We start from the raw sequence: 10,257 nt of genomic DNA on the forward strand, positions 1-10,257 counted from the left end.
AAGTCAAGGTATTGTTTTTTGTGCCCATCTGATAGTTAAAAAACAGAGGCTCATAAAGTTTAAGAGATTTGCTCACGTCACTGTCCTGCAAAGAAATGGATTCTGACTCTAAACCCAGATCTCCTAATTCTACTCTCTCCCAGAAGGAGGCCATTCTAACCGTTTTTTGGTTTTTGTTTGTTTAGTTCTGGCATCACCACCATTTTTTTGAATTGCTTTTGGAAATAATTACATTTTGAAATTGCAATTTTGTCAGAGGTAGCCCATTAATTAGGCTGGCTGACATCTAACATTCTCAGTGAACTGAGCGAGCCTATTTAAAAATGCGTCTATCAATTTCTCTTTTAAAAACAGAGGAAAAGTAGTTCACCACATATTAGGAATGAACAGAAATAGTTTGGAAATGTTTGAATACTGTGTATCAGGTTAGTGTAGTACATACAGCTACAGACTCCATGGGTATAACGTGACAAATGTCATCAATGTCAGTTGAAGACTGAGCGTGAAGGTCCCCAGTCAATTTACGATGCGATCTTCTTTGGCTTGTGTTCTCACCAGACGACAGAATTCTGCTCATAAAGTCAGTGATAGCATCAGCCTTTATTGGTGGGCCACAAATGTGCACCGTTCATTCCTTTAAATTAACCTCAAGACTCCAGTTTACATGGCAGAGCTGGGCTCCCTAATTATTTTCACAAAACTACTGATGTGCCCAGAAACAAAGGAAGAGAGAAGATATGAGGTGTTAGAACCATGGCTGACTCTCACACAAACAGGCATGGGTACTAGAAAATATAACAAATCACTGGTTTTTAATTAAAAAAAGAGACACTTGTCCATATTAAATTTTTGTTGAAGGTGTTATAGTTAATTCTAGAGATGTCTCAGGGGCTAATTCATTTTGTACACTTGTCGATAAATCTATATATTTTAGAATGTGTTAAAAATATGTCTTAAGGTAATATTTTTCATCTTTACAATGTATGTGAAAAATTATTCTTTTTATCCTCTGAGGACAGCTACGACTGGGAATTGAATTCACTGTTACTCACATGCTGGCCTTGGCAGAGAAAGGCCAGGATTATCTTAGAATCATGGCTTCATTATGGAGATAAAATAGGAGATAAAATGAGGAGACTTTACTGCTCTTTATATAATTAAATGCAATCATTATTATGAAAAATTTTCTGCACAGCTGTTAGGCTGGAACAAAATTTGCATTATCAGTAATCCCTTTATGTCTTTGACATGATTCATAACTTCTCACATATTCCCTGGTCTGAAAATGAAATAGAATTTGAAACCTTCCACAGGTAAATATTGCATATTTGTTGTCCTACTATCGATTCTGTAGCTTGTTTCTTAATTCAGTGCACATTCCAATGGTTAAATTGCCAAACTGGGACAAGTTATCCTCTCAGTGGCTCGCAGATGAAGGGTTGAATGGCCAAGCAGGTCATAAAATTGGCGACATGGTTTAGTCTCAGACTTTAATACACTAAGGTAAGGGTCTTCAAAGAGGCTGTTCATTAGGCCACTCTGATGTCATAAGGTGTATGTTAGAGTGGAGGTTATGTTATGCACCAAATGGGGACCTGGCTAGGTCCATGGTTAGGGACCTGGAGATTGAGGTATTATCAGACCTACTTGACTGTATCTGACAAAACTTCTCCAATATATTTACCAGTATTGCAAATATATTTAATTTCCTTTGATTCTCTAAATCTCCAGTGACTCTGAGTGTAGGCAGGAAAGATAAAGGTACAGTGCACTGGGGACCTTAAAACCCCATATATCAGTCCAAACTCAGAAATAAGTCCATCCATGCTCAGACCTAAAAGGTCTGTGAATTTCCTTTTCCAGTCTCATGCGAAGTGGCCCTAGCCCTTTTTGGAAAAGATTAGCAATCTCAGTCTCTTTTCTTCAGAGATTCTTACTCCTTATTTGAGGGACCCTTGGTCTTGAGAAATGATTTATGTCAAGGAATTACATGGAGTGGTCTTCTGCGGGCTCTATAATGTCACAGTCAGGCTTCTGCTGATAACACTAGCGTGTGTTTGTTTGTCTCAATCAAGTTAAACTCTCATAGTCAGCCTGACTTTAGTCCAAGAGATACCATGGTTAATTAACAACTACTACAGCTCCCTCTAGGGCGATTTATTCTGATGACCTTTCTGTCCCGGCTGCCTGTTTTTAAAACCACGAGCACCTTGTTTCCTGCAGTTCACTGCTTAGTCTTTCCCAGTGTGGGACACAACCATCCACATGGAAATCAGGGAACTTATTTCTGCGATAAGATTTTCCACCTTCTTGCCTAGCCTCCTACTAGAAACAGCCATCATTATAGCATCTTTCAAGGTGCGGTGAAAACCTTTTAATAAAAAACCATATTTAAAAATACTTCATTTGGAAATAATTTCCAATTTACAGCAAAGGCACAAAAGCGAGCATCTGCAGAGATCAACAATATGCCCCTCCCCAGGTTCCTTTGTCGTGAACAATGTGCCCTATTTGCTCTCTCATTTGGATTTGGTCTCAACATTTGGGAGTACGTTGCATATCCCTTGGTCCTTTACTGCTAAATGACTTATTTTCTAAGAAGAAAGATGTATTCTCATGTAACAGCTGTATGGTTCTTACCTTTAGTAAATTCAACATTAATTCGATAATTTTGTTTCATCTGCCATCCATATTCTAATCTCGTCACACCAACCCAATAATGCCCTTTACTGAATTTGCTTGTTCTCCAGTATAAATACTCTAGGATTCGGTATGGCACTTAGTGGTTAAGTCTTTTTAGGCTCATTTAATCTGGTACATTTCTAAGACTTTTGTCTTTTGTTACATTAGACTTTACGCAGAATACAATCCTAACCCCCTTTTCAAAAAACAGAATACAGTGTTCCTCTCTTTCAGTTTGTTTGATTCCTCATTTTTAGACTGAGGTTACGTATTCCCAGCCAGAGTATGACACACAGGATACTGTGATGATGTCCCCCTCGGGTATTAAATGGATAGTAGGTGTTAGAACACAAGGTCTATCCACATCTTTATCACCCTGTCAAAGTATTGTCATTTCTCCATTGAGTAGTTAACTATTTTCCCCTTTGCATTTAAGAAATGATTAGAAGGATAATTGAAGATCAGACTAATATTTTGCACCTTATCGGAATCTATCCCCCTAGTTCTAGCATCCATTGATGATTATACTTGGTATAATGATCATATTGATATAGTTGGCTTGATCTATTGTTATATTTCTTTTTCCCTTGTTAGCCTGTCTTAGAACCATTCTCATACAAATTCCTTAGCTTTCTGCTACTTACATATGAGCCAAATCTTGGATCTATTTTGATATGTAATATAATGCCTTCCATGTTAGCCTCTGTATTTGTCTCCCTGGGACAAGCTGCAAGCCAACTCCTGTCAAATGGATACTGTCTACGAGGCCCAGTACAGGCAGGGCTGGGGAAGGGTACTGCCATCCTTTGAGAGAGGAAGGTATCGCAGGGTCCCCAAACAACTCTGGTTTGTATCATCAGACGGAAGGAAGAACTGTTTCCGCTGGTAAAGAGATAGTCTCTGGTCTTTGGGGATATAGAGTAGTTGGGTTCATCTGAATTCACCAAACTGTCTTCAGAATTCTACCTTCTCTTAATAAACACTCAAGCTTTGACACAAGAGACACGAAGATTTCCATTCAATTTATGTCTGATTTAGACAATTAAAGGAACTGACTGCTTTCTGGCTTGACATGTCAGTGTTGCGGCTGCAAGAGATCATGCTAGAGGTTCCTTAATTTCCTAACCATGTCTCCTGCTGAGAACTTAAAACCCAGAGGTCCTATTTTTTCCGCTCTCCTTGAAACTCCAGTGGCACGAGAAATAGCTAGAGGTCTGTATTCTTCCTTATCGCCACCATCGTCCATCACAGCAATCACCTGATCTGCCCAGACGCCCCCTTAGTAGGAATTTTATTTCAAGAGGCTAAATAAGTCACTGCGCATGCGCCGGTGGTTTCCAGTTTGGGGGGAGCTTTCGGGAACTCTCCTTCTTCACTCCCAGACAGGCCTGGCTACTTCTAGTAGTAGACTAGAAGGACTCAATGTAAACGCAGGATTTAGTCTAATTTTTTTTTTTTTTTTTTTTTTTTTTTTAAGAGGAAGAGATGAAAGACAGACTCACAGGCTTCCATTAAGGAAAACTGGAGGGATGAATGCCAGTCCAGCGCCGGAAATGACGTCTACGAGGAGACCAGCTCCGCAGGGCGCCCTGCGCTGACGTCACCGGAAGTGAGCGCGGCGCAGGATCCGGGCTTCCGTACTGTACTAAGGGTCAATGCCACTGCTGCCTCTGATCGGACTCCCCATCAAAACGAATCCAATAGGAAATAGGACAATTAACAAGGCAGAAAATCTCCAAATTTCCATGACCTCGTTAGCCAGGAAAACATCAAAAGGAACGAGAAAATGTCCTCTGCCTCGTTTGCACTCCGCAAACCCCATTCCAGAGCCTTTAATCCGAGGCGCCTTCTTTGCATCCAGAACCAGCGCTGCGACGGGTAAATGCTATTTTCAGCTTTTCCAATTCTCAATGAAACGGTGAAATCTAGTTTGAACAAGACACCCACGAGATTTAGCGTGGTTCACCGGTGAGAACTGCCGCACTTAGACTCAGGTGCAATCAACCCCATTTATCTATTTTTAATGAGAGCTGTAAGCAGTAAATACTTGACTCAGATCTCACACTGTGTACTTATAAATCATACTTCACGAAACTCATAAAATGGATGATTCTGGCTTCCTTGGGCTGAAGTCTATGACACTTATTTTCCGCCTTTATTTAATATTCTTAAATCATGAAAATAAATAGCATCTAGCTTCTGACTGTAGTGATTTTGATATTTAGTCTTATATTTAATGCATTTTTCTTTCCTAATAAAGCTTTGATATATTAAAGTTAATTAAACAGTAATTGCATATGACTCATTAACATATCCACAGCTTGGGCGCAGCAAGAACAAGCTGATTTTTTAACAAAATGGTATGGAAGATCCAGTCCACCCCCACCCCGAGTAAAGGAGAGTCTTACCTTCTCACTGAGGTGACGGGGTTAAATGGAGTGTGTTAAGCGTATGTCATAGTCTTAGCTGCTAACTAACAGAATGGCGAGTTAAGTGTATTTGTTGATACAGTTGTGAGCATACCTTTTTATGTTGTTGCTGTTATCCGTGACTGCGTTTTTAACTGAAGTAGAAAATCATGGGAAAAAGAAATGAAAACTATAACTGTAGGCTAATTGGCTTTGAAGCTTTGGGGATTCATTTTATTGTGGAAGAGTCCACTGAAAGGCAAATGCTGGTACACAGCATGAAAAGTATTGACCACACGGAAACCACAGGAGAAAGCTCAGCCGGCTTGCGATGCTGTCTGATTAAGAGGTGCATATACATAAGCCAACTTTCCTTGTGTTTGTTTTATTTATACTTGTTTAGCTCTTCGAGGCAAGGACTTACTCATTACTTGAAATTCAATGAAAGGGGAAAAAAGACGAAGATGAGAGAAAAGAACTTCTTAAAAAATACCTTTCTTTTTATTTGAGATCTTCTTTGAAGGTTTCCATTTTGTGGTAAATTATTTTGTTGCATTTCACATTTTAACTTATGCTTGCAAACTTTTACTAGTTAACAGAGTAACCTTTGTAATTCTGGACTAAGCATATGTGTTCTCCAAACTTTGATATGAGAAGGATCTCCTCCATCAGGGAATAGAGAAAATAAGGCGGTATGTAAGAGCCAAGTTTCCAATTATTAGCTGGAATTTTGTTTAGGAGAAGCTGACGCTTAAGAACGCCTTCCCAAGGCAAAACTCTCCGGCTGCTCTGAAGTCGTCAGCTTCTGTTCAGGGGCCAATATAACATCTTCCCTTCTTATCAAGTAAATCTAGAAGTTTCACTCCATTCTCCACATTTCTCTGAATGATGTAGATTAATCTTTGGTGGAAGGGATAACCTTAAGAGATAGATGGCACAAAATTTTAAATGTCATTTCACATGGTATTTTTCTAATTGACTGAAAATACCTATTTCTGATATCACCGCAATCAGAATATGACCCGACTACACACCGGTTCAGAATATGACACATACACAAATATCACTGAAGCAAAGCAGAAGAGATATCTGATTGTTGTTATACTAGAATGCAGGTCTACAGAGCAGAGAACTACAACCTGTGCTTCTAATAAGATGAAGCTACAGAATCACGAGAACCAAACGTGATTATTTGAATCTTGATATTAGCATTGAAAACCAATGCTTCAGTTAAGGTGGTGCAAAGATGCTGCTGGGTTGCATATTCGAAAGGACAAGTATCCAGAGGAAACACTCATGCAAGGCTTTAACAAGCATAAAGGATGTGGAAGAGCAGAAAGAAATCACAGGCAATCACGAATCATGACAAGGCTCACACATCTCTAGGCACAGTCCATCAAGATCTTTCCTCAGCCACAGAAGATGTACTTCCTCTCCGGATACAAAGCACCTTGATACATGTGAAGTATTTTGGTGTCTGGAGAGTCCAAGCTCAAGTGTACCAAAGGACTTTCATAGGCCTGCATCATACAGGCGAAGTAGGGTGGATAGCGGTTAAACCAGGTGCAATTATCAATCTGTGCGCGCTTTGCAAACTGTACGGACACACATAACCAAGCCCCCACCTCTACTATTTTTGAATTTTTACATCTGTTGCCCTGATTTGCAATGTATCTGTGTTTCTGGATTCCTGATTCCTCATCTGACTGTCATTCTCAAAATTGTTTATTCCCCTGACCCTTTTCTCCTCCTGGCTATTGCCCTAGTGCAGCGATTTGGAAGAGAAAGTAAGAAGATTAAAAACATTAAACTATCTACATCTTTTCTGACTGGAAGATTGTCTTTTATATTACAGTGTTTGGTGATACATTTGAAGGTTTAAGTTGAGAGGATGGGACTTTCTGGGTAAAGAATTTAAATGACTTATTTGGGATGGAGGCAATAGAATAAATTGCCTTATATAGTATTTATACGTAGGGCATTCATTGTAAATTTATCAGTCATACATGAGAATAGCTTTGGGTTACATGGCATTCGTAGTGACAGTATTCTACCTGTATTTCTTATTTTTATATTTACATTACTTGAGAAAACCTAAGAGATGTTATTGGTAATATAAGAGATCTTAACTTAAAATAGAGCTAGTCTGTCCACCACGTGCCACACAGAACATGTGTAATTACATTTCATCGTAATGTCATGAAGGTCACCTGGGTTGCAACAAGATTTTCTCATGACTGTGATGGCCCTTAACACTCCCCTATGGCATGGATGGTTGGTTCTCATCTACTTGCCTGTCTCACAAAAGCTGATTTGACTGTGCCTGTTGACTGATGGTGTTTCTCAAAGTTGCCAGGAAGAACATAGTTGGCATTTTCATTTTGCCTGATGTCCTGATGAGGTTCAGTATCTCCCAAGTGTTTTCTATAGAGATCAATTCTGGGAATAAAGACTTTCTTGGTTCATCAGGAGGCATAAGACAAGAAGAACAATAACAAAATTAACACTGAGTACTCACCATGTGTCAAAGGCATCAACTATATAACTTACTTATTTCAACCCTTAACAGTTTTATGAGATAATAACTGTTGTTATCACCATTTTACAGATGTGGAAACTAAAGCATAGAAAGGGTTAGTAATTTTCCCAATTGCACACAGTAGGAAAAGTGTGAACTGATATTTAGGCAGATATATTGGTGAGATCCCAGAGTTCACACAAGATGAAACAAAGCAAGAAAAGCCACAGTAACAATGATTTTAAAAGTTCTTAAACCGTGGTTCTCTATATACATTTGTTCATGGAATGTGCCTTATGAATAATATCCATTAACATGGATGTTAACATAACACCATTACAATGGTGTACACTTTGGGAAATGATTCATTTGATTTGGTGAGGCTCTCTACGTGGTACCCGCAGATCCCAGCGATGCTCTCAAGTTGCAGACTTGCTCAGGGGACCTCGAATGAACAGGTTTGAAGGTTTCCAGGGTAAGGGATAGGGTTCAAGATATCTCATCACATTTACTTGAGAAATCTGCCAAGAGTTCAAGATAAGCCCCCTGAATTCTCATTCAAACTAATAACATGTTCCATAAAGGCAGGAAGGTTTGCTTATGTTGTTCTCTTCTTTATCCCCGAGAGTTAGCATAATGCCTAGACCATAGCAGGTACCCAAAAGAAGATGAATAAATGAATTAAATAACTACCACAGATCATAACTTTACTGTGTACCAGATTTTTTCCTAAACTCTGGAGTACAGAAGAGACCAGCAAAGTAGAATGGAAAGTGATGTCAAATGTCCATCACAGGAGTCCCCTGTCCCTCTTAGCTCTCATCCTCACTGTTACTCAACAATGCTCAGGAAAATTAAGATCCATGCTCCACACAGCTAGAACAGTTCTTTCATTTGGCATACAGTTTTCTACAAGGACAAGGAAAAGATTTTCATTAATTAATTTAGATAGTGAATATTTTTTCAAAAGAGTTATTTATTTGAGAAAGAGAGAGCCTGCAAGTGGGGGGGGGGCAGAGGGAGAGAGAGAATCTCAAGCAGACTCCCAACTGTGGGGGGAGCCCAATGAGGGGCTCCATCACACAACCCTGAGATCATGACCCAAGCCCAAACCAAGAGTTGGACACTTAACCAACTGAACTACCCAGACACCCCAGTAGTGAATATTTTTTGAGGGCTTATTATATTTGGTAGCTATTAGATACACAATAACAAAGAAAGACCATGTAATGCTTACATAGTAATTACTGTGCACTTTTTGTACTTGATATATACACATATATTTCACACACACACACACACACACACACACACAAACATATACTTACTGAACCTTCTATACATTTACATATGATAAAATGAAGTCTGCAAAGTCAAAGCTGTAACTGGCACAGCTTGGATCAAGAACCTACAAAGATGTTCTTTAGAAGCCATGTTATTAACCCGTAAGCTATGGTCCTTACTCCAACTTTAGTTGAAATGAAAGACACATAATCACACAATGCTTATCAAAATTTACAAATATGAATTGGATGGCTACATGTAGAAGAATGAAACTCGACCATTTTCTTACCGTACACAAAATAAACTTGAAATGGATAAAAGACCTCAACATGAGCCAGGAATCTATCAAAATCCTAGAGGAGAATATAGGCAGTAACCTATTTGACATCGGTCACAGCAACTTCTTTCAAGACATGTCTCCAAAGGCAAAGGAAACAAAAGTAAAAATGAACTTCTGGGACTTCATCATCTGCACAGTAAAGGAAACAATCAACAAAACAAAGAAGCAACCCACAGAGTGGGAGAAGGTATTTGCAAATGACACTACAGACAAAGGGCTGATGTCCAAGATCTATAAAGAACTCCTCAAACTCAACACACATGAAACAGATAATCACGTCAAAAAATAGGCAGGAGACATGAACAGACATGTCTCCAAAGAAGACATACAAATGGGTAACAGACTCATGAAAAAATGTTCATCATCATTAGCCATCAAGGAGATTCAAATTAAAACCACATTGAGATACCACCTTACACCAGTTAGAATGGCCAAAATTAACAAGATAGTAAACAACGTGTGTTGGAGAGGATGTGGAGAAAGGGGAACCGTCACACTGTTGGTGGGAATGCAAGTTGGTGCAGCCACTTTGGAAAACAGTGTGGAGATTCCTTAAGAAATTAAAAAGAGCTACCCTATGACCCTGCAATTGCACTACTAGACATTTACCCCAAAGATACTGATGTAGTGAAAAGAAGGGCCATCTATACCCCAATGTTCATAGCAGCAATGGCCACGGTCACTAAACTGTGGAAAGAACCTAGATGCCCTTCAACGGACAAAAGGATAAGGAAGATGTGGTCCATATACACTATGGAGTATGATGCCTCCATCAGAAAGGATGAATACCCAACTTTTGTATCAACACGGACAGGACTGGAGGAGATTATGCTGAGTGAAATAAGTCAAGCAGAGAGAGTCAATTATCATATGGTTTCATTTACTTGAGGAGCATAAGGAATAACATGGAGGACATTGTGAGATGGAGAGGAGAAGTGAGCTGGGGGAAATCGGAGGGGGAGACAAATCATGAGAGACTGTGGACTCTGAGAAACAAACTGAGGGTTTTGGAGGGGAGGGAGGTG

This window comes from Mustela lutreola, chromosome 18 (assembly GCF_030435805.1).
Source record: "Mustela lutreola isolate mMusLut2 chromosome 18, mMusLut2.pri, whole genome shotgun sequence".
In the NCBI taxonomy this organism is placed as follows: domain Eukaryota; kingdom Metazoa; phylum Chordata; class Mammalia; order Carnivora; family Mustelidae; genus Mustela; species Mustela lutreola.